This window comes from Aquarana catesbeiana, linkage group LG01 (assembly GCF_042186555.1).
Source record: "Aquarana catesbeiana isolate 2022-GZ linkage group LG01, ASM4218655v1, whole genome shotgun sequence".
NCBI lineage: Eukaryota > Metazoa > Chordata > Amphibia > Anura > Ranidae > Aquarana > Aquarana catesbeiana.
Genome location: NC_133324.1, coordinates 46986710 through 47014132, shown reverse-complemented (window position 1 = coordinate 47014132; position 27423 = coordinate 46986710). Strand labels below are relative to the sequence as shown.

At 48.1% G+C, this 27423-nt stretch overlaps 1 protein-coding gene across 3 annotated transcripts in view; it reads left to right on the top strand.

Moving 5' to 3' along the window:
• Window positions 1–6747: 6747 nt before the first annotated feature.
• DNAJB5 (DnaJ heat shock protein family (Hsp40) member B5) overlaps window positions 6748–27423 on the top strand; it is a 41987-nt gene continuing 21311 nt past the window's right edge. For 2 of the 3 annotated variants that reach the window (XM_073618188.1, XM_073618185.1), the window contains exon 1: window positions 6748–6907. The gene's annotated coding sequence lies outside the window, so the exon portion shown is untranslated. Of the gene's footprint in view, window positions 6908–11210; window positions 11234–27423 lie in introns of those variants that run through there. The other variant, XM_073618187.1, reaches the window with a different exon arrangement.

Below are 27423 nucleotides of genomic sequence, written 5' to 3'. Positions count from 1 at the left end.
CACACACTCTCTCTGGTGATGATGATGGGGTGCTGGGCATATTTAAAGCGATCCTTACTCAGCATGTCTCCATCTTCCTATAAGATGATATGTGCATTTAATGCATTTTATCTGCTATATCTGTAAAAGCTTCTCTTTGTGTGGACATCCTAAAAGCACTGAGACGCTGCTGGGTGCCGCCATCTTGGATGGGATATCACCAGCCCCAGCTGTCACTCAGGTTAAACTCTATAGCAGGGGGTCTCCAGACCTTCTAAACAAAGGGCCAGTTTACTGTCCTTCAGACTTTAAAGGGGCAGGACTCTGGTCATCGGGAGTAGAAAATGCCCCATCATTGGTGTCATTGGGAGGAACTGTGCCCCATCATTGGTGTCATTGGGAGGAACTGTGCCCCATCATTGGTGTCATTGGGAGGAACTGTGCCCCATCATTGGTGTCATTGGGAGGAACTGTGCCCCATCATTGGTGTCATTGGGAGGAACTGTGCCCCATCATTGGTGTCATTGGGAGGAACTGTGCCCCATCATTGGTGTCATTGTGCCCCATCATTGGAGTCATTGGGAGGAACGGTGCCCCATCATTGGTAGTAATTGTGCCCCATTGTTTGTGTCCATGGGAGAAATTGTGCCCCATTGTTGGTGTCATTGGGCTCCATTGTTGGTGCCATTGGGAGGAATTGTGCCCCATCATTGATGTCATTGGGAGGAACTGTGCCCCATTATTGGTAGGAATTGTGCCCCATTGTTTGTGTCCATGGGAGAAATTGTGCCGCATTGTTGGTGTCATTGGGCCCCATTGTTGGTGTCATTGGGAGGAATTGTGCCCCATCATTGATGTCATTGGGAGGAACTGTGCCCCATCATTGATGTCATTGGAAGGAAATGTGCCCCATCATTGGTAGGAATTGTGCCCCATTGTTTGTGTCAATGGGAGGAATTGTGCCCCATCATTTGGGTTATTGGCATAGGTGTGCGCAGCCTATTGCATTAGGGTGTGCACCCTTAAGCACAAACACACATGCGTGTACGAGTGTCTACATATATATGACTCCGGCACATTGATCTCCCTGCCGGCACAGTGAAAGAGAAGAGCATAAACACTTCTCTTATGGCAGAGCCGGTAAGAGGGAGATCTTTCCCCTATTTCTGCTGCTACACAGAGCGATAACACTAATGTGCACGGGGTGATTAGGGTGTGCCTGGGCACACCCGGCACACCCTGTGCGCACACCTATGGTCATTGGGGGAACTGTGCCCCATCATTGGTATCATTGGGAGGAACTGTGCCCCATCATTGGTGTCATTGTCCTCCATTGTTGGTGTCATTGGGAGGAACTGTGCCCCCTTGTTGATGTCAATAAATGAAATTGGGCCCCAAGGGCTGGATAAAAGTGAGGAAAGGGCCATATCCAGCCCAAGGGTCACAGTTTGGAGACCAATACTCCCCTGACAGTGACATAAAAAGTTATGTAGGGGAGTGAGGGGAGGGGCGGAGGAGCTGGGCCAGCACAGACAGTATTTAGACACTCCCAAGGAGGATGGGGGCTATGATGTGCAAGGAGGGGGCTGTGCTAGAGAACTGAATCTTCCTGGAGTTGTCACGTTTTTTTTTAAAAGTTCAAAGGAACCCTGCAAGTGAATTAAAAAAAAAACTTTTACAAGCAAAAGTCCTTTTACTTAATGCTTCCTAAATTATCACTTGGGGTACCTCATGGCCCAGTACATATTATGCTCCCCTGACTCTTATCATCCGGTATAGACTATGTGCAGCATATAAAACAACTTACTATTTCTCCGATATCAAGCGAGTTGAGCAGTTGAAGGTCAAGGTTAGCACTTGTTGTCCTTGGTGATTAACCTGTTTGGGTTTTGTCTTCTGGTTTTTGTGATTTTATGTATTGTTTATCTGAGCCGGGGTATGCCCAGAGGCTCTATTTTGTATTTTGTATTTGGCTTTTGCCTTAAAAAAACTGAATTTACAAAACAAAAAACAAAAGTCCTGCCCAAGAGAAGACAGCACAAGGTGCCTTATTTTGTCAGATATGACTTTATGATATGAGTAACCAGAGATGCTGGTTCTGTGCCCCTCTCTGATTTAGTTTCATTTTGTTACTGGAGCCTGACTTCCCCGGACTTCATGGCTAAGACCAGCTAGCTGTCCAATGAGATGGTCTCAGTAGCAGTGGCAGTGGCGGCTCCATAAGGGGCGCAAGAGTGCCGCCCCCCCCCCCTAATCTTCATTCCATGCGCCAGGCCCCTAATCTCCATGCAGGGCACCAGACACATGGATTTCAATTGTTTTTTTTTTTTCTTTGTTTTTTTTGACACACGTGATTAGAGCCCCCCAAACTCGCTCATCCATGTCTTTATGGACCTTGCTTTGTGCATTGGTCCAAATCATTTGGTGGAGGGGGGATTGTGGTGTGGGGTTGATTTTCAGGGGTTGGGCTTGGCCCCTTAGTTCCAGTGAAGGGAACTCTTAAGGCGTCAGAATACCAAGACATTTCGGGCAATTTCATGCTCCCAACTTTGTGGGAACAGTTTTGGGGATGGCCCCTTCCTGTTCCAACATGACTGAGCACCAGTGCACAAAGCAAGGTCCATAAAGATGAATGAGTTCGGGGTGGAGGAACTTCCCAGAAGAGTTGAAGCTATTATAGCTGCAAAGGGTGGGCCAACTCAATATTGAACCCTACGAATGGGCCAACTCAATATTGAACCCTACGAATGGGCCAACTCAATATTGAACCCTACGAATGGGCCAACTCAATATTGAACCCTACGAATGGGCCAACTCAGTATTGAACCCTACGGATTGGCCAACTCAATATTGAGCCCTACGGACTAAGACTGGGATGCCATCAAAGTTCGTGTGCGTGTAAAGGCAGGCGTCCCAATGCTTTTGACAATATAGTGTATGTGCATCATGGTGTGATCTACAACAAAAGGAAACATTGCAAACACATGCAAGTCTGGATAGGCCTTGGTCCAAAATACGCAAATAGGTATAGATATGTTTCACTGGAATGATAATTGTGGGCTACTGGCCAAGCTCCTGGGAAGATAACTATATACAAGACGGACAGTCAAAAACAGCCATCAAAAAAGCTCAAAGCCAAATTTGGAAGGTATGACATCCCTGATATAATATTCTCCTATATGGCAGCAGCTCAGTTTACTTTGAAAGAATTTAAGCAGTCGAATAAGATGTGGCGTTTTCAACACCAGATCTCATCACCGTGATATCCTCAAAGCAATCTTAAAGCAGAGTCAGCAGTAAAAACGGTCAAGGGACTGACGGAGACAACAAAACAGGCTGGCACAGATATATATCTGGGTTTTCTGGATCAAAGATGATCCAGCCAAGGCCTGGACAGCAGTCCAACACAAAAATGAATAAGCAAGCGCACTAGAACTACCAGCTAGAAGACATCTGTTAAAAACAAAGCTTGTGAATAATGGTATAGCCAAGCTGCAGAACAATCAAAATCTGCAATGTTTTACTATACTAGGTCTACCAGGGATCTACCTGAGCTCCAGGAAAATGATACTGTATCTCTTCACAGCACACTTTGAGGCAAGGAACAGTCCAGTGCTTTGTTTTTGGAGAACGGTAATATGGGATGCCCACTTGACTTCAGTAGAACGTTTCAGGGACAAACTTCTTTTGTACAGCTATTTACACTCCTCGGCTTCCTCCAGCACAACACTTGCTTGAAGCACTACAACTCCCAGGACCAGCTGGCACTGTTAGATTGGTAGCAAATGCCCTTTACAGGCAGGGACCACGGGGCCCCTTGGTTGTGCAGCAAAGTCCTAGTGCCCAGCTGTCCTCCTGTGGCTCCTGATCCCAGCACCACCTCTTTGGGCACTGCCAGCCCACTTGGCTGCAGCTGCCCCTTTCTCCAGTTCTCTTGGCTAATCTTCCACAGTCCTCCCAGATTGAGTCTGCATCCAACTCAGACTGCTCTCACCCAGTCCTCTCAGTCTTCTGACTGTAACACTCATCAGCCCACCTGGCTGACTTCTTCCCTGGAGCTTTGCCTGGCAGTGTTCTCCTGCCTCTGTGTGTCATGAAGGGGGTCCCCTTCCGCACCTGAGGTCCCCCATCCCAGACTAGTGGGATACCCTCAAGGGTCTCTGACAGCCTTCTAACACTCTATCTCCGGTTTCCACCCCAACTCCACCTGAGTATTTGAGGGGGCCTGCCCCCTGCCAACCCATCTGTTAGGGATTGGTCATGTCCCTCAGAACACTCCAGGCAGCTCCTCGTGACCTCAACTCCCATAATTCTGGAAGTTTTCAGCAAGTTCTAGAAGTAGGGGAAGGTCTCAGAGATGCTGCCTGTGAGTCATCCAGCCCTCCCTGAGTCACTCACCCTGACCCAGAAAAAAAAAACACAAGCTTGGCTGCAAGCCAAGCCTAAACAATTTTCCTACACTAACAAAAACCTATTCTAGCAATAGAGGGTGCTACACCTGTTACACAAGCCAAGGACTGGAAGGGACTACAAGTCCCAGGAGGACAGAAATATGCAGCAGAAGGAAAAGAAAGGGAAGCCTGTGTTGGGGCAGTCTCATGTGGGATGTGAGAGGAGACCACAGAGTGGACAGCTGAGTTGGAAAGCTGCCTTTTGTGGTCTCGGAGAGAGAGCGTGGGCCGCCATATCGGCTATGCAGACATGAAGTGATCCAGGAAAACGGAAAATTGTTACGTGATACTTAAGGCTCATACACACTATAAGAAAATCGGGCAAACATTTTCATCCAAAGAATTTTCGTACGATGTTCGTATAGTGTGTACACAACTTTCGACAGCCATTTCCGAATTTTCGCCTGAAAATTTCCGAAGGGACAAACTCCAAAATTTTTCTCGGAACAAGATGAACGGTTTTCATTTAATGTGTACCGTTTTCATACGATTTCCGTACAAGAAAAATCAAAAAAGCAAGATGGCTCGTGATCAGAAACAATAAACAAAAAAGCCTTCGTATTGGTAGTTGTTTTTGTACAAATTTTCTTTCATCGATTCCGATTTGCTGTGAAACATCGAGAAAAATCGGACGAACGTTCGCCCAATTTTCTTATAGTGTGTACCCTACTTGACATACTTGCCAACTGTCCCGGACATTCCCGGGATTTAGACCTTTGTCCCGCTTTTAGCGTTTCAGGGGAAATGTCCCGGGAAATCCGTATTTTCCCGTTTTTTCGCTGCCGCCGCTGATGTCGCGGGGGGGGGGGGCGCCACTGGGTGACACCTGATGCAAAGGGGTAACCTGATGTAAGGACGGACTCCGCTGGGGACACCTGATGTAAGGAGTGACTCCGCTGGGGGCACCTGATGTAAGAGAGACTCCACTGGGGACACCTGATGTAAGAGAGACTCCGCTGGGGACACCTGATGTAAGGAGTGACTCCGCTGGGGGCACCTGATATAAGGAGGGACTCCGCTGGGGGCACCTGATGTAAGGAGGGACCCCCTGCAGTGCGTGCGGCGCGCTCTGTGATCAGCGAGTCTAAGAGACTCGGCTGATCACAGATTGGAGTAAGGGGTCGATCCCGACCCCTTACCACATGATCAGCTGTCAGCCAATGACAGCTGATCATTTGATGTAAACAGAGCCGGTAATTGGCTATTTTTTCTCCTCGGGCTGATAGCGTGAGGAAAAAAAAAAAAAAAAAGCCGATCACTGGCGGCTGTCAGAGGGACATCGGTCCCGATCAAGGAGAACTGCCTCTGTCTCATCTGTGCCCACCTGTGCCACCTGCCAGTGCACAACAGTGCTGCCTACCAGTGCCCAGCAGCACCACCTACCAGTGCCCACAGTGCCACCCATCAGTGCCGCCTACCAGTGCCCACCAGCGCCACCTATCAGTGCCCACGGTGCCACCTATCAGTGCCCACAATGCCACCTATCAATGTCACCAATCAGTGCCTCATCAACAGTGCTGCCCATCAGTGTCACCTACCAGTGCCCATCAGTGCCACCTATCAGTGCCCTCTATCAGTGGTACCTATCAGGACCCATCAGTGCCACCTCATCAGTGCCACCTATCAGTGCCGCCTTATATGTGCCTATCAATGCCCACCATTGCCCATCAGCAATGAAGGAGAAAAATTACCTGTTTGCAAAATTTTATAACAAACTATGAAACATGTTTTGTTTAAATAAAAACCCCAGCAGTGATTAAATACCACCAAAAGAAAGCTCTATTTGTGTGAGAAAAAAATGATAATATTCCATTTGGGTACAGGGTAGCATGATGGCGCAATTGTCATTTAAAGCAATTGGCCTGGGCAGGAAGGGGGTTTAAGTGCCCAGTAAGCAAGTGGTTATAAAAATGATCAGTGATATGGATATTGGCTTGTTGGATGTTTATCTAGACCTGTAATTCACAATAAAGCTTTTTGAACGTAAAAAAAAAAAAAAAAAAAAAAAGATCAATGAAAGGTTCTCTTTAGTTGGCATGGCACCAATACCGCCATCACCAGGGCAACAGGCTCTGGTCACATGACATCGCATCGACCAACCAGCCGGAGCGCTAACGGTAATGATTCGGCCAATCAGCACTCAGCCTGCTTCCGGCCAATCGGCGGAGGCGCGTGAAACTGTTTCAAGAATTAAAAAACTAGACTAAGCCCGCCCTCTGGGGGTGGGGGGGATGACTGACAGATCTGGGACTGCTGGGTGGCCGCCGCCAGCTGATTGGTGGAGGTTGGGCCAGTGAGTGCCCAATGGTAATGGCACTGAGGGGGCCGAGGCGTGTATGTGTGTGTGAGAAGAGAGCGGTGCGGGGGCGGGTTCCCCGTGACGTCACGGCGGCTGCTAGATGCCGGTTACAGCGGCTCCCGCTCTGAGTGTGGATTCAGTTGGGCGCTGAGTGAGGAGGCAGCCGCGCGGCGGACAGGTAGGAGAGCTGCTGTAGCTCTGCGCATGCGTGACATGTCCCTAATGTATTGTACGCCGGCTCATCTGCATATCATTACCCGTCATCCCCCCCTACTGTGCTCGTGTGAGTGTGTGTCACCCTGTGTGAGGGGACCGGGGCCCCCAGAGGGACCTGGACTGCCTGGGGTCAGTGTGGTGTCTCAGTGCTGCTCTCTTATACTCCTTATATAGGGCAGTGATAGTCTTGGTGGGATAGCCATGAGTTACAACCAACTTGGAAAGTATCTGGATTTTTTTTTTAAAAGTTTTTTTTTTTTAAATATATATAAATAAATATAATTATAATGTTATATTGGATGTGAATTTGTGTCCTTCATGGTGAGGTCCCTCGTTACTCTTCTGGTGGGGTGGGGTGTGTTCTGCCAATAGTCCTTGTACTGGGACCATAGATGGTTCTTCATGACCCCCTATGTCCCTGTCCAACCCCCTTTTTTAAACTTTCTCTGCTGCCCCCCTCCATGTTCTTTGTCCCATCACCTTCAACGTTCCTCCTTTATTGGGTGCTGATATTCTTCGAGACCCCCTTTGATGACCTCCTTACTTGTACAGAGGTCCTCATAGTCTCACCACTCCCCCTATAATACCCTTCCCTTGTCATGGATGAGGCTGGTGACAACCCCCGGATACCCTCTACCCCTCGGCTACCCTCCACCATTGTAACCAAAACCCTTTCCGGAAAAGTGGATGTGCTTTGGGATGAGTTCTAGGTGGACACTCCTCACCTATGATGTCAGAACCCTTGTGTGCTATTGGTGACCCCCCCAAATGTGTTTACCTCTGGACCCCCTATATCTGCATCATGGGTTGTTATACTCAAGGGACCCTCAATGTCTGCCTCATCCGTTGTGATTTGGGCTGCCTTCCCAGTTTTTTCATGGGTTCTCCTGCCCCTGGCATGATGTGCCCCTCCATGACTGGTTATGCTGAACATTCTATTGTGTCTTATGGCGGAGCCCCCCTTATCATCTGTCCTTCCCTTCATATGTCTTCCCAGATATAACCCTTCTATAAAAGCTGCCCTCCCAGATTTTTTTCTAGGGTGCTTCTGCCTTCCTACTGCTGATCACCTCCATGGGATGATCTGCCCCTCTATGGCTGGCTAGGCTGGACATTCCATGGTGTCTTATGGAGGAGCCCCCTTATCATCTGTCCTTCCCTTCATACTTCTGCCTGGATATAACCCTTTCTTAGCTGCCCTCCTAGCTTTTTTTCTAGGGTGCTTCTGCCTTCCTACTGCTGATCACCTCCATGGGATGATCTGCCCCTCTATGGCTGGCTAGGCTGGACATTCCACAGTGTCTTATGGAGGAGCCCTCTTATCATCTGTCCTGCCCCTGGCATGATGTGCCCCTCCATGACTGGTTATGCTGGACATTCTATGGTGTTTTATGGAGGAGCCCCCTTATCATTTGTCATTCCCTTCATACTTCTGCCTGGATACATATAGCCCGTCTATAATAGCTGCCCTCCCAGATTTTTTCTAGGGTGCTTCTGCCTTCCTACTGCTGATCACCTCCATGGCATGATCTGCTCCTCTATGCCTGGCTAGGCTGGACATTCCATGGTGTCTTATGGAGGAGCCCCCTTATCATCTGTCCTTCCCTTCATACTTCTGCCTGGATATAACCCTTCTATAATAGCTGCCCTCCCAGATTTTTTCTAGGGTGCTTCTGCCTTCCTACTGCTGATAACCTCCATGGCATGATCTGCCCCTCTATGGCTGGCTAGGCTGGACATTCCATGGTGTCTTATGGAGGAGCCCTCTTATCATCTGTCCTTCCCTTCATACTTCTGCCTGGATATAACCCTTCTATAATAGCTGCCCTCCCAGATTTTTTTCTAAGGTGCTTCTGCCTTCCTACTGCTGATCACCTCTATGGCATGATCTGCCCCTCTATGGCTGGACATTCCATGGTGTCTTATGGAGGAGCCCCCTTATCTGTTCATACGTCTTCCCGGATATACCCCATTCTATAATAGCTGCCCTCCCAGATTTTCCTAGGGTGCTTCTGCCTTCCTACTGCTGATCACCTCCATGGGATGATCTGCCCCCCTATGGCTGGCTATGCTGGACATTCTATTGTATCTTATGGCTGAGCCCCCTTGTTACCCTCTTACCTTGCCCTTCATACTTCTGTACTGACCTGACCCCTATACAGTATAATAGCTACCCTCCCAGCTGCCATGGGTCCTCCTGCCCTCTTAGTTTTGCTACCCACCCTGCCCCTCCACGGCTGGCTATGCTGTACATTCCATAATGTCTTATGGCAGATTATGTCAGTCCCCAGATGCCTCTTATCACCCTCTGACTTTGCCCTTTTTACTTCTGCCCTGACCTGACCCCTATATAGTAGCTACCCTCCCACATTTTCCAAGGGTTCTTTTGCCCCCCTCAACCGCTGGACCACCCCCATGGCTTAATCTACCCCTATATGGCTGACTATAATGGGCATTCTATTGTGTCTTCTGGCAGAACCTCCTCGTATATCTTTTAGTCTTTCAATCTCCCTTATCACCCTCTGTCCCTGCCCTTTTATTCTTCTGCCCTGACTTAACCCTTCTATAATAGCTTCCCTCCCAGCTTTTCCTAGGGTGCTCTTTTCCTCCCTCCACTGGGCAGTCTTAAGCCCTCTTATCTTACATATGGGCCCAGAACCCCTTATTACCCCTTATCTAGGGTCTTCATTCTTCTGCCTAGCCTAAACCCTTTATAATACCTTCACAAACTTACTGAAGGTGCTCCTGCCCCAGCACTGCTTGGGCAACTCCATGGCATGATCTGCCCATCCACACTTAGCTATGTTGGACATTGTATGGTGTGTTATGGCAGAGCCCCCTTATGTTACCCATGGACCTCAAATGGCAGAACCCCTGTATTACCCATTTACCCATGGACCCCCCAATGGCAAAGCCCTTATGTTACCCATGGACTCCCAGTGGCAGAATTCCTATATTACCCACAGACCCCAATGGCAGAGCCCCTGTATTACCCATGGACGCCCAATGGCATAGCTCCTCTATTACCAATGGACCACCAATTGCAATGCTCCTATATTACCCATGGACTCCCAGTGGCAGAGCCCCTATATTACCTATGGACCCCCAATCCTCCTTTATCACCTTCTGTCTGAATCCCTTTATTCTTCTGCCCTGGCCTGACCCCTCCATAATTGCTGCCCAGTGACAGAAGCCTCCAGTACCCTCTGGGTCTCCCGCCCCAGCCCTCCCCCCATAGAGTCTGCCAACGGACAACTTAACTGCCCTATGTGACTGGCAGATCATGTATGATGAAATATTCTCAATGTTTCTTCACCTCTTGCTGATCTGGCATCTTCACTTTGCACTTTGTGTTCTTATCAGGTGTCAATAGATATTACCCTGATGGAACCCTACAGCTTTGGTTGCTCTTTGGGCTTTGATTATGCCAGAGGATCTAATTGGAGAAAGCCCAGAAACCCTTCCAAACTGTAGATTGGCATTAATAATGGAAATCGGGGTGACTATAGGGCATTGCTGTGTCTGAGACCATCGGTGTGAACTGTGAGTTCCAGCGTGGTGGGGGGTTTGCAGGCACCTAGATGGTTGCCTGTATCTGTTCCTTGAAGACAGCTAAATCCTCCACTCTTACAGATTTAACCCTCACAATAAAACATTTGACTTAACTCAGCATGTTGAAGCCTCTGCTGCTGGCTTACATGATATATGGGTCTGCCTAAAGGGAATTGTGCCTTGCCCATTCTAGGTCAGTGCCCCCCTGTCTTGTCTCGGTGCCCAGAAACAATGGCACCCTGGTTGAGCTGCGCCTTGGGGCAACAAATGGTGTGATTTTACCGCTTTCTCCTGCTTTTCTGCCTCCCCTCCACCATGTCCTCAGCTTGGAGTTCATGCTTAGTAACGTGACAGGCTCGTACCAGGCTTCATTGATAGGAAAAGCCGGCATCGCTGTCATGGCACCAAATTGCCCTTTGAGCAATCAGGAGTAGGAAATGTTTGCAGCCATCAAGCCCTGGTATCCCCTCTAGTAAAACATAACGGAAATTGGGACAAAGGCATTCATAGGGGGGGGCTCTGGGCCATGATGTAATGCTTCTGGATCTGGGTGGATGTCGGTTAACTCTTTGGGCGCAAGGTTCCTCTTGTTTCAATTAGGGTCTCAAATTGGGGAGGAACAGGCCAGCGTGGGCTTTACAGCCTGGCGGAACAATCTGTCTGGATGGTGTGGCATTAATGGCAAGGATTCGGACAGGACCGGCTGCCGGTTCCAAGCAGCCTGTTCTCCAGCTGGGTGAGCATAATGCTGGCTTTCCTTATTGGGTCTCTAGCAGCCTGTGCTATCCAGATTGTTGGTGGCATGGGGAGGGTGTAAGGGGCCAATTTTGTCTGGCACTAATTAATGCTTTTCGTGATTGGCACTAGAAGGGGCGCTCTGTTCTTGACACGCACAGTAATACAAGCCCTAGAAGAATGCACAATGACATGGAGAAGCTTCCTGCAATCCCCCCCCCCCCCCCCCTTTAGCTGAGATCCTGCGGCTTGTGTGTCCTATATCCATCCCCGGAATGTACTTCCTCCTCCTCCTCCTGCAATTCCCAGAATCCCAGCTCAGGAAAAGAAATCCATGTGTTTTCCCTGCTGCTTAGTTGTGTTGATGAGTCCAAACATGCACCAAAATAAGTCCTCACTGGTCAGTCCATGACCTATGTCATTATGGAACGTCAAGCCTGGATCAGTCTAGCTGGGATGATTTCTGGCCACCATCCCCTGACCACCACCAACAACTTAAAGGACCAGTCCATCCCAACAGGAGGTTATGAGATGGAGTCTAATCGATTTGATTTCCCTTCTGGATCCTAATATTGGTTGGGAATGCTACTGCTGAGACCCAGCTGCCATAATTCCCACCCCATGAGCAAAAAAGAATTCTGGTTGGCCTCACGTCCAGTAAAATCACCTTTTATTTCAGCAAGTCCATAAAAACATGAAACTTGTTAGCTGGTGATGCTGTTCCCCTCTGTTTGTGTGGTTTTGGATGCACCCCAGCTGGATTTTTGGCCACCCCCTCCAATTGCATTCTTGAATTGCTATGTAATAGGAAATGCAGCAGGGATGGTGGGAACCCCCTCATAATGAGCACAGCAAGTGTACAGACCCAGGAACTCAAAACAGAGATGGTGGGAGCCCCTCATAATAGGCACAACAGGTGTTCAGACTTGAGAACTTAGTACAGGAATGGTGGCAGCCCCTCATAATGGGCACAACAGGTGTTCAGAACTGGAAACTCAGCACAGGGATGGTGGGAACCACCTCATAATGGGCACAACAGGTGTACAGACCCGGGAACTTAAAATAGAGATGGTAGGAGCTCCTCATATTGGGCACAACAGGTGTACAGACCTGAGAACTTAGTACAGGAATGGTGGCAGCCCCTCATAATGGGCACAGCAGGTGTTCAGAACTGCAAACCCAACACAGGGATGGTGGGAACCCCTCATAATGGGCACAGCAGGTGTACTGTACAGACCTGGAAACTTAATACAGGGATGGTGGGAGCCCCTCATAATGGGCACAGCAGGTGTTCAGAACTGGAAACTCAGCACAGGGATGGTGGGAGCCCCTCATAATGGGCACAGCAGGTGTTCAGAACTGGAAACCCAGCACAGGGATGGAGAGAACCCCTCATAATGGGCACAACAGGTGTTCAGAACTGGAAACTCAGCACAGGGATGGTGGGAACCACCTCATAATGGGCACAACAGGTGTACAGACCCGGGAACTCAAAATAGAGATGGTAGGAGCTCCTCATATTGGGCACAACAGGTGTACAGACCTGAGAACTTAGTACAGGAATGGTGGCAGCCCCTCATATTGGGCACAGCAGGTGTTCAGAACTGCAAACCCAACACAGGGATGGTGGGGACCCCTCATAATGGGCACAGCAGGTGTACAGACCTGGAAACCTAATACAGGGATGGTGGGAGCCCCTCATAATGGGCACAGCAGGTGTTCAGAACTGGAAACCCAGCACAGGGATGGAGGGAACCCCTCATAATGGGCACAGCAGGTGTACAGACCCAGCCACTCAGTACAGGAAAGGTGGGAACCCCTCATAGTGGGCACAGTAGGTGTACAGACCTGGGAACACAGCACAGGGATGGTGGGAACCCCTCATAATGGGCACAGCAGGCGTACAGACCTGGGAAGTCAACACTGACTTCCCACAGCCACTTCTTCTTATTGTACTGGGTCTCTGGTGCGCCACCTTGTATATGGGAGCCTACCGTGACTTCCGGAAGAATCACAACCGGCTCCCCATTGCACATGCGTGAGATCGAGCGGCGAGGTGGGACATGTCCCAGGAGGCTGCAGGCAGGGGGGAGTTTGCAGGGGGTGTGCATAAACTATAATTAACCACTCAAGGACCAGCCCATCTGCAATGTACTGCAGACAGGCGGCCCATGCAGGCAAAGCGACGTACTGCTATGTCGCTGCCTGCTTCCACGTTTAGGGCACAGCGGGAGTCTGTCAGCAGGTCCCAGCCAATGATTCATGGCTGGGACCTGCTGATCAGCTGTGTCCAATCACAGCCCAGAGCTCTCTGTGTTGACAATCAACACATAGCTCTGCACAGAGGGAACAAACTCTGTGTTCCTTATCCCTGCAAAGCAGGGATAAGAAACACAGAGATCATTAGTAAAAAGCAGCACATAATACACACATTACACATTGTTAGGCACACATTTAACCCTCTGATCGCCCCTAGATGTTAACCCTTTCCCAGCCAGTGACAGTGTATAGTATTAGCACTGATCACTGTATTGTTGCCACTGGTGATGTTGGTGTCAGATTGCCCGCTACACTATTACAGCCCTATTATAAGTCGCTGATCACCGCCATTAGCAGTATTTAAAAATAAATAAATAAAAAAATTCCAGTACAGGGAGATGCCAGCGGGAGTTTTCAGGCTTGCAGCACATTTCATGGTTTGCATACCGAATGCACCGGGGTTCAGGGCTCAGAATAAACGCTGTGGTGCCTGCTGCCAGCTATTTTTTATATATCTTTTGCATATATTATTTTCACTTTTTTTTATCTTTTAAAGACTGTTTTCCTTTTAAATGCATCTTTTAACCAAGATGTGTTTAATCTACAAATCCTCATTGGCGGTAAACTTCCAGGGCCACCGGTGGGGGGGGATGAATCAGCCTCCCAAGCAGATTGCAGCATTTTGCATTCACGTCGGTTGTATTCAGGCAGCTTGTAGTAGGCAGCAGACTCGCACTTCTCATGGGTGACTCACTCAGCCCATCATTTGCTGCAAATAGCAAAAAAATCCCCGGCCTTCCGCTTTTTCCTTATCGGGATGTATTCCCAGCTGATGATGGTCTCGTGTTTGTCACATGGAGGGGAGGAGAGACCGCTGCACACAGTGACGGATGGAGCTTAAAGCACAACTGGCATCATACTCCGTACATGTGTGTGTGCGCACCCAGAAATGTGTCCGTCTTCTGTCCCCCCGCTACCACGCTTCCTTCTCTCTACACAACAGGCAGCTAAACCCGCCTATTCTGCAATAAACCAGACTTAGCGTCATTTTGAAGCTTTATTAACAAAACAGGGAGGGGGGAACTATTAGGGAAAAAAAAAATGATAAAAAGTGCATATAATCCATATATGAGATATATTGAATAAGCTAGGCTGTAGAGAACGATAAGTAATTCTCACCAGCGATGCTGCATTTAGGGGACGCAAGTTTTATTCCAACATGGCTGGTTCCTTCCTAAGAATGGAGTCTGAGCTCCCAGCGTGCCCCTGTTGACTTTTCTTAGACTGAAGGCTAATGGGAACTTTTATTAAGGCTGAACAGTTTTCTAGTTTCTGCAAAACCAGTAAATGTTACCGCTTCCATCTAGTGGTCAAATTTGATATTGCAGGCCGAATATTATATTGATATTGTAACCCTTCCCCGGCACGCATCGCCTCTCGCAGAGATCTCCCTCTGGCTATGTCTTCATTTACTTTTCTCTCCAGAAGAACAATGCCATCTCTGTTTAGGCATCATCCAGGGTCACTATCTACTTGCTGTACAGAGATCATGTAAATCCTGGTGCCTATGCAGTGCTTGGCTGTATTCACAAATGTCTGATACAGACCTGCAACCTCCTCACCTTGTGACTTGCTACAGGATTACAATGTACAGTCTGATCACTGGGGGGAGACTGAGGAAGAGTTATCCTCCTCACTGCAGCACAGTGATGACATTAAGGCAGGGGTCTCAAACTGGCGGCCCTCCAGCTGTTGCGAAACTACAAGTCCCATCATGCCTGTGCTTGTGGGAGTCATGCTTGTAACTGTCAGCCTTGCAATGCCTGATGGGACTTGTAGTTTTGCAACAGCTGGAGATCCACCAGTTTGAGGCCTCTGGCTTAATGGGTAGGCAACCTCGGCCCTCCAGCTGTGGTGAAACTACAAGTCCCAGGAGACATTGCAAGACCCCGACAATCACAGGCATGACTCCTAGAGGCAGAGGCATGATGGGATTTGTAGTTTCACCACAGCTGGAGTGCCAAGCTTGCCTATGCTTGGCTTAAAGTATAACTAAAAGGAAAACATATATATACAGTAGAACCTTGGATTACGAGCATAATCCGTTCCAGGAGAATGCTTGTAATCCAAAGCACTCAAAGCGAGTTCCCCCATAGAAGTCAATGGAAACAAAGATAATTTGTTCCGCATTGACTTCTATTGTATGCAGTACCGCATGTGGCCAGAGGTGTAGGAGGTGCCGGAGAGACTCGGAAACACTCTGGAATTGAGTATTTCCGAGTGTCACCGGCGCCCCCCGCACCTCTGGCCAAATGCGGTACTGCACACCCCAGAGGCTTGAATTTTGCTCGTTTTGCGAGACAACACTCGCAAACCGAGTCAGAATTAAAAAAAAATAATGGCTCGTATTGCGAAACTCCTTTTTTTTTTTTTTTTTTTTTTTTTTTTTAGTTTTGGATAGAGTGGAGATCAATTAGAACCCCTGTCAAGTGTTTGTTAATGTCTGTGCCCCCTTTAGGGAGATTTTTCCTCTCCGTTAGTCCAGTTTGCTGCCCTGGCAGAAGCCACAGGTAGCTTAACTCTTCAATAAGATACACAAGGTAAAAGTATAACTAAAGGCTTGTTGCAATTACACGGTCAGTCCCAGGACTGGGCAAAGCAGCGAGCCAATCGCATGAGCCCGGAGATTAGATTGCTGCTGCCATGGTAACAGAGATAGAGCATTGGAAATTTTACAGCAGCATCGTTAGCGAGGGAGCGGTTTCCTTTTTAAACGCGGCGGTGTGAGATGAAGGGGGAGCGCTCTGCGTTGGCCGGAGTCACGTTCCCAGCTGCGGTCCGCTGATTCATGGCATTAATAAATGCGGGGTTCTTGGAGAGAAGCGTTCCGGCACGCTGAGATGCAAGTACAGTACATCACGCCGCAAAAGCCTCGGGGGGAGGGGCTCGCCGATTTTGTTCTCCGCAGACGTTTCCCCCCCCGGAATGGTATTAATAGACGCCTAACGAGTGCGATACGTACTGTACGCCGATCACCGCCTGACACATGGGAGAGAAATTCCAGGAATTACCTCCATGGCAGGCTGGATGTGTCAGCTGCTGCTGCTGATGGGGAGGGGAGGCTCTCCGATTTCCAGGCTTTTCTGGCCAAAGAGGGAAAAATCGTCACTTCGCTCCTCGGATTCGGGGGTCACCGCGCCCCCCCCCCCAATAAAAGCGTGACTCTAGGATTCCGGATTTAGTGCTGAAGTTTAATCTGCTTATATTTTTCCTTCCTCCCCCACCCCTCCCTCATCAGCATGCTAATGATATTTTTATATAAAACCTTTCCGACTTGCAGTGACATCATCACTGGGACGCTGTGCTTCTCTAGCCACTTCGCGCCCGCGCTATAGCCGAAAGATGGCTGCAGCGCGGACCTACTTTGCCGGGAGGGCGTCCATAGACGTCCTCGAGCGGGTACGCTCGGCACACTCTGGTCAGCGAGCCTAATGCCCTGTACACACGGTCGGACATTCCGACAACAAAATCCATCGGATTTTTTTTCCCGACGGATGTTGGCTCAAACTTGTCTTGCATACACACGGTCGCACAAAGTTGTCGGAAAATACGATCGTTCTGAACGCGGTGACGTAAAAACACGTACGTCGTGACTATAAACGGGGCAGTAGCCAATAGCTTTCGTCTCTTCATTTATTCTGAGCATGCGTGGCACTTTGTGCGTCGGATTTGTGTACACACGATCGGAATTTCCGACAAAGGATTTTGTTGTCGGAAAATTTTATAGCCTGCTCTCAAACTTTGGGTGTCGGAAATCCCGACGGAAAAAGTCCGATGGAGCCCACACCCGGTCGGAATTCCCGACAACACAATCCGATCGCACTTTTTCCATTGGAAAATCTGACTCGGCTGATCACAGAGCGGAGTAAGGGGTCGATCCAGACCCCTTACCACGTGATCAGCTGTCAGCCAATGACAGCTGATCATGTGATGTAAACAGAGCCGGTAATCTGCTATTTTTTTCTCCTTACGCTAAGGGCCCTTGCACACTGGGGCGGGGGCGTCGTCGTCGGTAAAGGTATTGTAAGCAGCGCTTTACCGTCGGTATTCGACCGTTAGCGGGGCGGTTTTACCCCCCGCTAGCGGCCGAGAAAGGGTTAAAAACCACCGTTAAGCGCCTCTGCAGAGGCACTTTGCCAGCGGTATAGCCGCGCCGTCCCATTGATTTCAATGGGCAGGAGCGGTATACACTCCGCTCCTTCACCGCTCCGAAGATGCTGCTAGCAGGACTTTCTTTCCCGTCCTGCCAGCGCACCGCTCCCTCTGGGCTTTCACACTGGAATCAAAGCAGCGGCACTTTCGGGTCGGTTTGCAGGCGCTATTTTTAGCGCAATAGCGCCTGCAAACCGCCCCAGTGTGAAAGGGGCCTAAGGAAAAGCCGATCACCGGTGGCTGTTAGAGGGACATCAGTCCCGATCGTGGAGAGCCTCTGCAGAAGGCTTCTGTGCTACCAATCAGTGCACAACAGTGCCCACCAGCACCACCCATCAGTGCCCACAGTACCACCTATAAATGTCACCAATCAGTGCCTCATCACCAGTGCCCATCAGTGCTGTCTTATTAGTGCCCATCAGTGCAACCTCATCAGCGAATATCAATGAAGGAGAAAAATTACCCGTTTTACCCGTTACCCCAAAATTTTATAACAAACTATGAAACTTTTTTTTTTTTCAAAAATGTCTGTCTTTTTTTTTGTTAAGCAAACAATAAAAAACAAAGTGGTGATTAAATACCACCAAAAGAAAGCTCCATTTGTGTGAAAGAAATGATAAAAGTTTCATTTGGGTACAGTGTTACATGACCGCGCAATTGTCATTCAAGTGCAACAGCGCTGAAAATTGGTCTGGGCAGGAAGCGGGGGTTTAAGTGCCCAGTAAGCGTCTAGGCCAGTGATGGCGAACCTTGGTACCCCAGATGTTTTGGAACTACATTTCCCATGATGCTCAACTACACTGCAGAGTGCAATGAGCATCATGGGAAATGTAGTTCAAGGTTCACCATAACTGGTCTAGGCAATACAGACATATCATGGCTGGTGGGAGGGGCCGTCAGGATGCTGTACATGGCTTCCTGAAATCACAGTCCCTGAGGCAAGCAGTGGGCTGTCACTTGGGAGGAGTTATGCAAATACCAAAAAATGCCTTGATGGGCCGGTGTCAGTCTGGAGGAGGGGGGCGTTTCCTAGGCAGGCTGTATTTGCATGGGTAATGCCCACAGTTGACGCTGAGCCTCCATGATTGAAGGAACTGAAATCCAATGAATGGGGGCGGGGCCAGGGACAGTTAGGCTCAGGAGGAAAGCACTAGATCAGGGGTAGGCCTCCAGCTGTTGCAGAACTACAAGTCCCATCATGCCTCTGGGAGTAATTGTAACTGCCAGCCTTGCAATGCCTCATGGGAAATGTAGTTCCACAACAGCTGGAGGGGCCCCAGGTTGCCTCCCCCTGCAGAAAATGAGGCGGGCTCTGTCTGACTTGTTGTAGTGGGGCCCCCACCTGCCTGCATTGCATAGAGATGGGGGGGGGACCAGGAAAGGCAAATTATAAGCAGATTAAATTGCCTGCATTGCATAGAGAAGCACAGGGACCCGGCGATGAGGTCTAAAAAGAGGAATGTTTAGAAATCTGAAAGGTTTTATATATAAATGTCATTATCCTGTTAATGGGGGGAGGGAGGGGTAAATCATAAACAGATTAAATGTCATGTACAGAAGAGTTAATCAGTAAACACTGCGAGCAAAAAGAGCGTTCCGCTTTACACAAAGCACTCGGCGTGACAGCGGGCCACGTACCGCGGAGAACATTGGCAGCCTTCAAACCATGCCGTACTGCCACCCACACAGCTCACCTCCGGCACATACTGTACCCGGCACAGAGACACCGAGTGCACTGGGACATTAACACTTTCCCTGCCATTCCCCCAGTGAGGGGGGGGGCTTAATCCTCAGACAAAGCCACCTTCCGCCATTACTAAGGACCAGGACTAAAACTCAGACTAAATGAGAAGCTCTGCAGATGGATGGCAGTGAGATCCTGCCAGAGTACCGGTCATGATTGGTCCTAGGTGGGCATAATTGGAACTGTCAACAAAAGCCTAATTGAATCGATTCTTAAACGATCTTCCACTCAGGTGGTTGTTCCTCACCAAGAAAAGAATCGATTCAATTGAAGGTGGTTAGATCCAATCTATACTTTTCTCATCAATATGACTCTTTATTGAGCAATCCGTCCGACAAAAGATACAATACAATTTTCTCTCTTTCGAACAATTATTTATGCATTGATCGTATGGCACCATGTGGGGGAGCAATTTAGATCCGTGTTACTTACCAGATGTTCAGTAAAGTCAGTGTTTTGAATTGTAGGAGCCCTACTCAGAAGTCTTGGGGGGGGGGAGATGTGTGGTCCTTGGGTTCCTTCCTCCCCTGCCTTAGGGGGCTCTCTCATCATAAGAGCCCCTAACCTAATACTCATTAGTCTGTTTCAGCTAACCATGAGGAGCAGGGTCTGCCAGGCCTCTTGACTAGGTGCACCTGAGTGTGCCATGGGCACCCATCCAGGGCGGTCAGGGAAAGGTCTTTCCTCTTCGGGAAAGCCCCTAACCTAGTACTCATTGGTTGGCTTCGGCTGACCCATGAGCAGCGGTATCCACCAGGCCTCTTGACTAGGTGCACCTGAATGTGCCATGCCCCCTCTCCCCTATCCAGGGCGGTCAAGGAAAGGTCCTTCCTTTTCGGGAGGGGACCATATGATGCACTTTTTTGGTGTTTTTGTTTTTTGCACTGCAAAAGAGAAAAAAAAGTGATTTGCATTGGGTTGTAGACCACAAAGAGGGTGACAACACTTCCCAGAGCCTGCCGTTCTGTAGAGCATGTGTCACAGACCCACCTCCTCTTATGGAGAACATCACAACATTATTGATGCCCTTCTTTTTGCTCCCCCTCATGGTAGGCCAACTAGATCACCCTCTCTACTGCTGCACCCAGTGCAAACCTTTGCTTTGACCCATTGCTTTGTTGTGCCCATTTCAATGTGGGGTAGGGAGGATCTCGCCATACTGTGCCAGGATGCACAACCGCTTACTGTATTTTTTTTGTGTTTCTAACCATTTTTTGTCAATTCTGTAGACTGTAAGACAGTGGTGTTCAACTTTTTTGACATGGTGGCCTTAAGTGCAGCCCCTGACATCACCAGAGGGCCACACTTAATATTTAGTGGCCGAAATGCTACAGAAAGCTGTCAGGGACCCCAGGCATACAACAGGAGATGGTCAGAGACTGGAGACATGATACAGGAGAAGGTCAGAGACTGGAGACGTGTTACAGGAGATGGTCAGAGACTGGAGACATGCGACAGGAGATGGTCAGAGACTGCAGACATGTGAGAGGAGATGGTCAGAGACTGGAGACATGTTACAGGAGATGATCAGAGACTGGAGACATGTGACAGGAGGTGGTCAGAGACTGCAGACATGTGAGAGGAGATGGTCAGAGACTGGAGACATGTTACAGGAGATGATCAGAGACTGGAGACATGCGACAGGAGATGGTCAGAGACTGCAGACATGTGAGAGGAGATGGTCAGAGACTGGAGACATGTTACAGGAGATGGTCAGAGACTGCAGACATGTGAGAGGAGATGGTCAGAGACTGGAGACATGTTACAGGAGATGATCAGAGACTGGAGACATGTGACAAGAGGTGGTCAGAGACTGCAGACATGTGAGAGGAGATGGTCAGAGACTGGAGACATGTTACAGGAGATGATCAGAGACTGGAGACATGCGACAGGAGATGGTCAGAGACTGCAGACATGTGAGAGGAGATGGTCAGAGACTGGAGACATGTTACAGGAGATGGTCAGAGACTGCAGACATGTGAGAGGAGATGGTCAGAGACTGGAGACATGTTACAGGAGATGATCAGAGACTGGAGACATGCGACAGGAGATGGTCAGAGACTGCAGACATGTGAGAGGAGATGGTCAGAGACTGGAGACATGTTACAGGAGATGGTCAGAGACTGGAGACATGTGACAGGAGATGGTCAGAGACTGGAGACCTGCTGTGGGAGATGCTCAGAAATTGCAAATCCTTGGGTCCATACAATAAGTGCCAAAGGGCCACTAGAGCAGTAAAGTTTAAAAATCCCTGAAGGGTAGCAGTTTCTCATATTCCACACCCTACACATATGCCACTATCGGCCATTCCACCGTCAACATTGCATAGATCACTAATTTTCCCAATTCTAATATTAAATTGGACATTTGAGCTACAACCACAGGATTCAGTTTTTGCCTTAACAAGCACCTAAAGTAGCAGTAAATGTTGATGGTCTGAGTTATGATGTCACTGATGACATCAGTTTCCTGTAGCAGTGTCATGAATGTTCCCCCTGAAAAGAAGTTGAGTTCCCTTCTCTTCCCCCGGCTGATGTACGTGGGAAGAAACTCTCTTCTTAACTTTACGCTACAGAAGAACTAATTAACACAAGTTTAAAAGCAAATTAAATCCCCATAGCAGATGTAGCCATTCGAAAACTCAACGTTATTAGTGGATAATTAGAGCTAACCGAGCATGGACAGCCATTAAGTGATGCAGCTTCCGCTAATAATTGAATGCAGTGTGGGGAAATTTGTGCTAAGTGCCTGACAGATAGACAGCCAAAGCCAAGGGAAAGCAGTTTATTCTCATCAAGCTCAGATTTTTCACAAACTCCATTTTATATACATAAAAAAAAAAAAAAAAAAAAGACAAGCCAGGCAACATTTTAGTGCTGTATGAAACCAACGTAAGCATCATCAATCGCATAACGAGGAGTGATCATTCTCAATAACAATTATTGGTATACATCACAGAGATTTCCAACATGGTGGAAGAAATTCTGCAAGATTCATTCATGAAAAACCTGATCACAGACGAAAGCACTGGATGTTCATTTAAGTATTTTATTTATTTTTAACAAGCAATAAATTAGGTTTACAGCACGCCCTCACTAACCTTTGTAGCTTCAGGCACTGTAGAGAAATCCATATTAAGGCCGGGTTTACACCATTGTTAATTGGATGCGGGTTCTACGCATCCCATTCGCAATAGCAGGAGATTTTGACCGGCTCTCTATGGAGCCGGTTCGCATATCTCCGCTGCGGCTCCGGTCTAAATTTGCACAGGAGCCCTGTGCGTCTTTTGGTCGGTTTTTAGGTCCAAATTCAGCCAAAAATTTGGTCTGAAATCGGACCTGAAGCAGTGAACGAGGACACACACGACCCCTGCTGGGAGCATTGGTTGTAGGTGTGAACCCAGCCTCAAATTCCACAACAGAAGCAGTCAAGTCCAGTCATTGTCTTAGCTCACCCAGCGCTGGCTCAGCAGCTTATATTCCCCTGCCTCCCCTTCCCAGAAGAGACTCAGCAGTTCATCTTCCCCTGCTCCCCTTCCCAGCAGTGACTTACCTGCTTATCTCTCCCTGCTTCCCTTCTGAACTGTGACTCAGCTGCTCATCTCTCTCGGTTCCCCTTCCCAGCAGTGACTGAGCTGCTCCTCTCTCTCTGCCCCACATTCCCACCAATGACTCAGCTGCTTATCTCTCTGCTCCCCTTCCCAGCAGTGACTGAGTGTCAAAAACCATGAAATCAGACCGAGACAGAAGTACAGTTAAATCACATGGATTTAATAATAAAAGTAAATAGAACAGTCAGTCAGTGAATGCAGTCAGTTTTGACGGTGGACCTGAAGGGGCGCTCCATGCTAGTCTATGGAGCGACGGATGTCAGCGGTGACATGTCCGCTGACATCCGACCCCGTCCGATCCGCTAAAAGCAGACGGATGCCTCTACGTTCAGATCCGTCGCTGGCGGATCGGGTGAGATCTGATGAAAACGGACATGCTGCCCGTTTCGTCCGATCTCTCCATAGAAACCAGAGGCGCTCAACAAGCCCCTCCCCGCTCAGTGAGCAGAGAGGGACCTGTCATCCGCCGGCTCAGCGGAGATCAACGGAGAGATCTCCCGCTGAGCCGGCGGACCGAGGCGGAATCCGTGGAAGCGGATCCGCCTCGTGAGAATGAGGCCTTACACCCTTATTCCAAAATGGATTACGTTTTTATTATTTTTCTCAAAATTCTACAAACAATACCTCATTATGAAAACGTGAAAGAAGTTTGTTTGAAATCTTTGCGAATTTATTAATGAAAAAGGAGCGAAAAAATCCCACGTAGATAAGTATTCACAGCCTTTGCCATGGCACTCAAAATTGAGCTCAGGTGCATTCTGCTTCCACTGATTATCCTTGAGATGTTTCTAGAATTTGATTGTCCACCTGTGCTAAATTCAGTTGATTGGACATGATTTGGAAAGGCATACACCTGTCTATATAAGGTCCCACAGTTAACAGTGAATGTCAGAGCACAAACCAAGCCATGAAGTCTAAGGAATTGTCTGTAGACCTCCGAGACAGGATTGTTTTATGGCACAGATCTGGGGAAGATTCCAGAAAAAGTTCTGAAGCATTGAAGGTCCCAATGAGCACAGTGGCCTCCATCATTCCTAAATGGAAGAAGTTTGGAACCACCAGGACTCTACCTAGAGTGGGCCCCCTGGCCAAACTGAGCAATCGGGGGGAGAAAGTTCTGAGTCAGGAAGGTGACCAAGAACCTGATGGTCACTCTGACAGAGTTTCAGCGTTTCTTTGTGCAGAGAGGAGAACCTTCCAGAGGGACAACCATCTATGCAGCACTCCACCAATCAGGCCTGTTTTGTAGAGTGGCCAGACGGAAGCCACTCCTCAGTAAAAGACACATGACATCCCACCTGGAGCTTGCCAGAAGGCACCTGAAGGACTCTCAGACCATGAGAAACAAAATTCTCTGGTCTGATGAAGCAAAGATTGAACTTTATGGCCTGAATAGCGAGTGTCATGTCTGGAGGAAACCAGGCACCGCTCATCATCTGGCCAATACCATCCCTACAGTGAAGCATGGTGTTGGCAGCATCATGCTGTGGGGATGTTTTTCAGCGGCAGGAACTTGGAGACTAGTCAGGATTGAAACATGAATGCAGCAATGTACAGAGACATCCTTGTTGAAAACCTAGTCCAGAGCGCTCTGGACCTCAGACTAGGGCAAAGGGTTATCTTCTAAAAGCACAACGACCCCAAGCACACAGCCAAGATAACAAAGGAGTGGCTATGGGGCAGCTCTGTGCATGTCCTTGAGTCATCCAGCCAGAGGCCAGACTTGAACCCGATTTAGAACATCTCTGGAGAGATCTGAAAATGGCTGTGCACTGACGCTCCCCATCCAACCTGATGGAGCTTGAGAGGTCCTGCAAAGAAGAATGGGAGAAACTGCCCAAAAATAGGTTTGCCAAGTTTGTAGCATCATACTCAAAAAGACTTGAGGCCGTAATTGGTGCCAAAGGTGCTTCAACAAAGTATTGAGCAAAGGCTGTGAATACTTCTGTACATGGGATTTTTCGACCGGACTCGAGTCCGTCGGAAAGATTTGAAACATGTTCCAAATCTAAAGTCCGTCTGATTTTCGACAGAAAAGGTCCACTGCAGGTCCGATGAAGCCCACACACGGTCGGATTCGTTCCGTCGGACAAGCTCAGTCGAAAAGTCTGGCCGTGTGTACACGGCATATAAGTTCCTGAGGAGAAAAGCGCTATAGAAATATAATTTTTTAAAAATATTAAAAATGAAATATTAAAAATTAAATATTTTTTTTGTCGCAAATGTAACACTAATTTGAATTATGATGGTGCTGTGTGCGCCCATTGCCACTAATACGGGGCAGATTGTCACCCGTCTGCTCTGGAGAGGAGTACAGTGCTGAAATTTTTGCCTTTTTCCCCAGTTCACGGTGATCAGCCTCTGCTGAGTTAGTCATTTCCATTCATTCAGCCCACAGGAGTGAGGTCCCCGTTCTTCCCCATCTCCGTCTAGAACATTCCTGCATACTCTGTCCAACGACCAGCTCAGTGTGTACAACATGCTATTATCCCTCAACCACTCCACTGACAGCTGCAAAACTGCCTTAAAGGGAAGCTATTCTATATATTTTCTGTAAGTATTCATTGGGTCCTGTTAGTGAACCATCTACCTGAAAAAATATTTTTCAATTTCATGGATTGTCAATTTTTTTTTTCCTGATTTATTTCCTGCTTTCTTTGTGATAAATTGCATTAACTGGCATTTGCTTTGCTTACTATGATGCGTCTATTATTATTTGTATTGTAAAAAAAAAAAAAAAAAGAAAAAAGAAAGACGTCTTGAATGCACTTTATAAATTATTTTAATGTGGAGCACTTAGATATCAATAAATAATGCATCTGAAGGTGTACTCTAGGGCCCATCTGTATTTTACACCACGCAGTCAGCATGCCACTTTCCAATGTTAATGCAGAACCGGAAGTACAGCATTCATACATAACGAGCAGGTATGGCTGCCTTCGTAGACCTGTGTAATTAAAGGCTTATAAATAGAGCTTTAATTCATGCCTATATGTCTGTATAACTCAGGGGTAGACAAATAATATGGAATTCACGAGCTTGTCTGTTTAATACATGACCCAGTAGGATTTTTTTTTTTTTTTAAGAGTCAGCTCCATTGATGACAACTAGAGACAACCTCAAAGGTTAGGTGAAGCTGTTATTTTTTTAAGGAGCATTGGTTACCTGGCTCCAGTTCTGATATAACTAAACTTCTACTACATCTAAACAAAGATTTAAAGCCCAAAATCAGGATATTGGCAACCCCCTCGACATAGTAGCTGGCAAAAAAGAAAAACATTATCCAGATGCTTATTCTCCTTCACCTCTGCCCACAGACCCCCACAACCACCAGGCCAGGGTTGTGGGAAAGAGGCCCCTTGCCTTCATCAACATAGAGATGGTGTGCTGTGTCAAGGTGTCCCCCCCATGTTTAGAGCATGTGACCTGGTATGGTTCAGGGAGAGGGCGGGGGGATCCCCCTTGGCTAGCCACCCAGGCTGCATTCTCGGATAAGTGGTATAGATTTTGTGGGACCTCACACTTTTTCACTTGATTTTATGCATGAGGTTCTCTCTTAAACCCCATGCCCGACTCAAAGGGTCTGGTATGGAATTTGGGAAAGGACCCCCATGCCTTTTTGTTTTCATGGTGTCACCTGTAAAGTGAGTACCAGACCTAAAGGGCTTAGTATGAATTTTTTTTGGGGGGGGCATCACGCTGTTATTTATTTTTTTGGTTGATAGTGCTGTGCGAGGATGAAAAGCTCCACTCTGTGATCAATGTCATTTAAAGATTGTCATCCTAGGTTAGAGGGGGGTGAGAGAGAGGGGTGGTAGAAAGTTAGTTTTATCCGAGAGTGGGCCTTTAAGTGAAGCCATAGTTGCATAACGATCCTTCTCTCTTCTTCTGTTTACCTTCTGGGATCCTTCTTCGGGTGTCCACAAGTGAAGCCATAGTGACATGATAATCCTTTCTTCTGTTTACTTCCTGGGATCCTTCTTTGGGTGTCCACATCACTACCTGCATGATGTGCACACCTCTTCTTGATGGAGGGAACACTTTCAGTGGATGGGTCCTCTCTCTCATAGGCTCTAGAGGCAGGAGAACTCAAGGGGGGCAGATGAGGGGTCCAGTACCCAAGAAAGCAAGCAGGGAAAAATATCTGGTCCCCCGGACAGGATATTAGCTTTACTCATACAGTTAACTGAATTTGATGCATTACGCTGTAGGGATGCTTTGGAAGAAGTGTTTGAAATCAAGACTGAGGAGTAGGGTAAATGATGCGCAATGCATTCAAAATAAATTTTTTACTGGATTGGGCTGTAAAGCGGAGTTCCATTTGTTTTTAAGTTTAGTAAAAGTCAGCAGCTACAAAAAGTGTAGG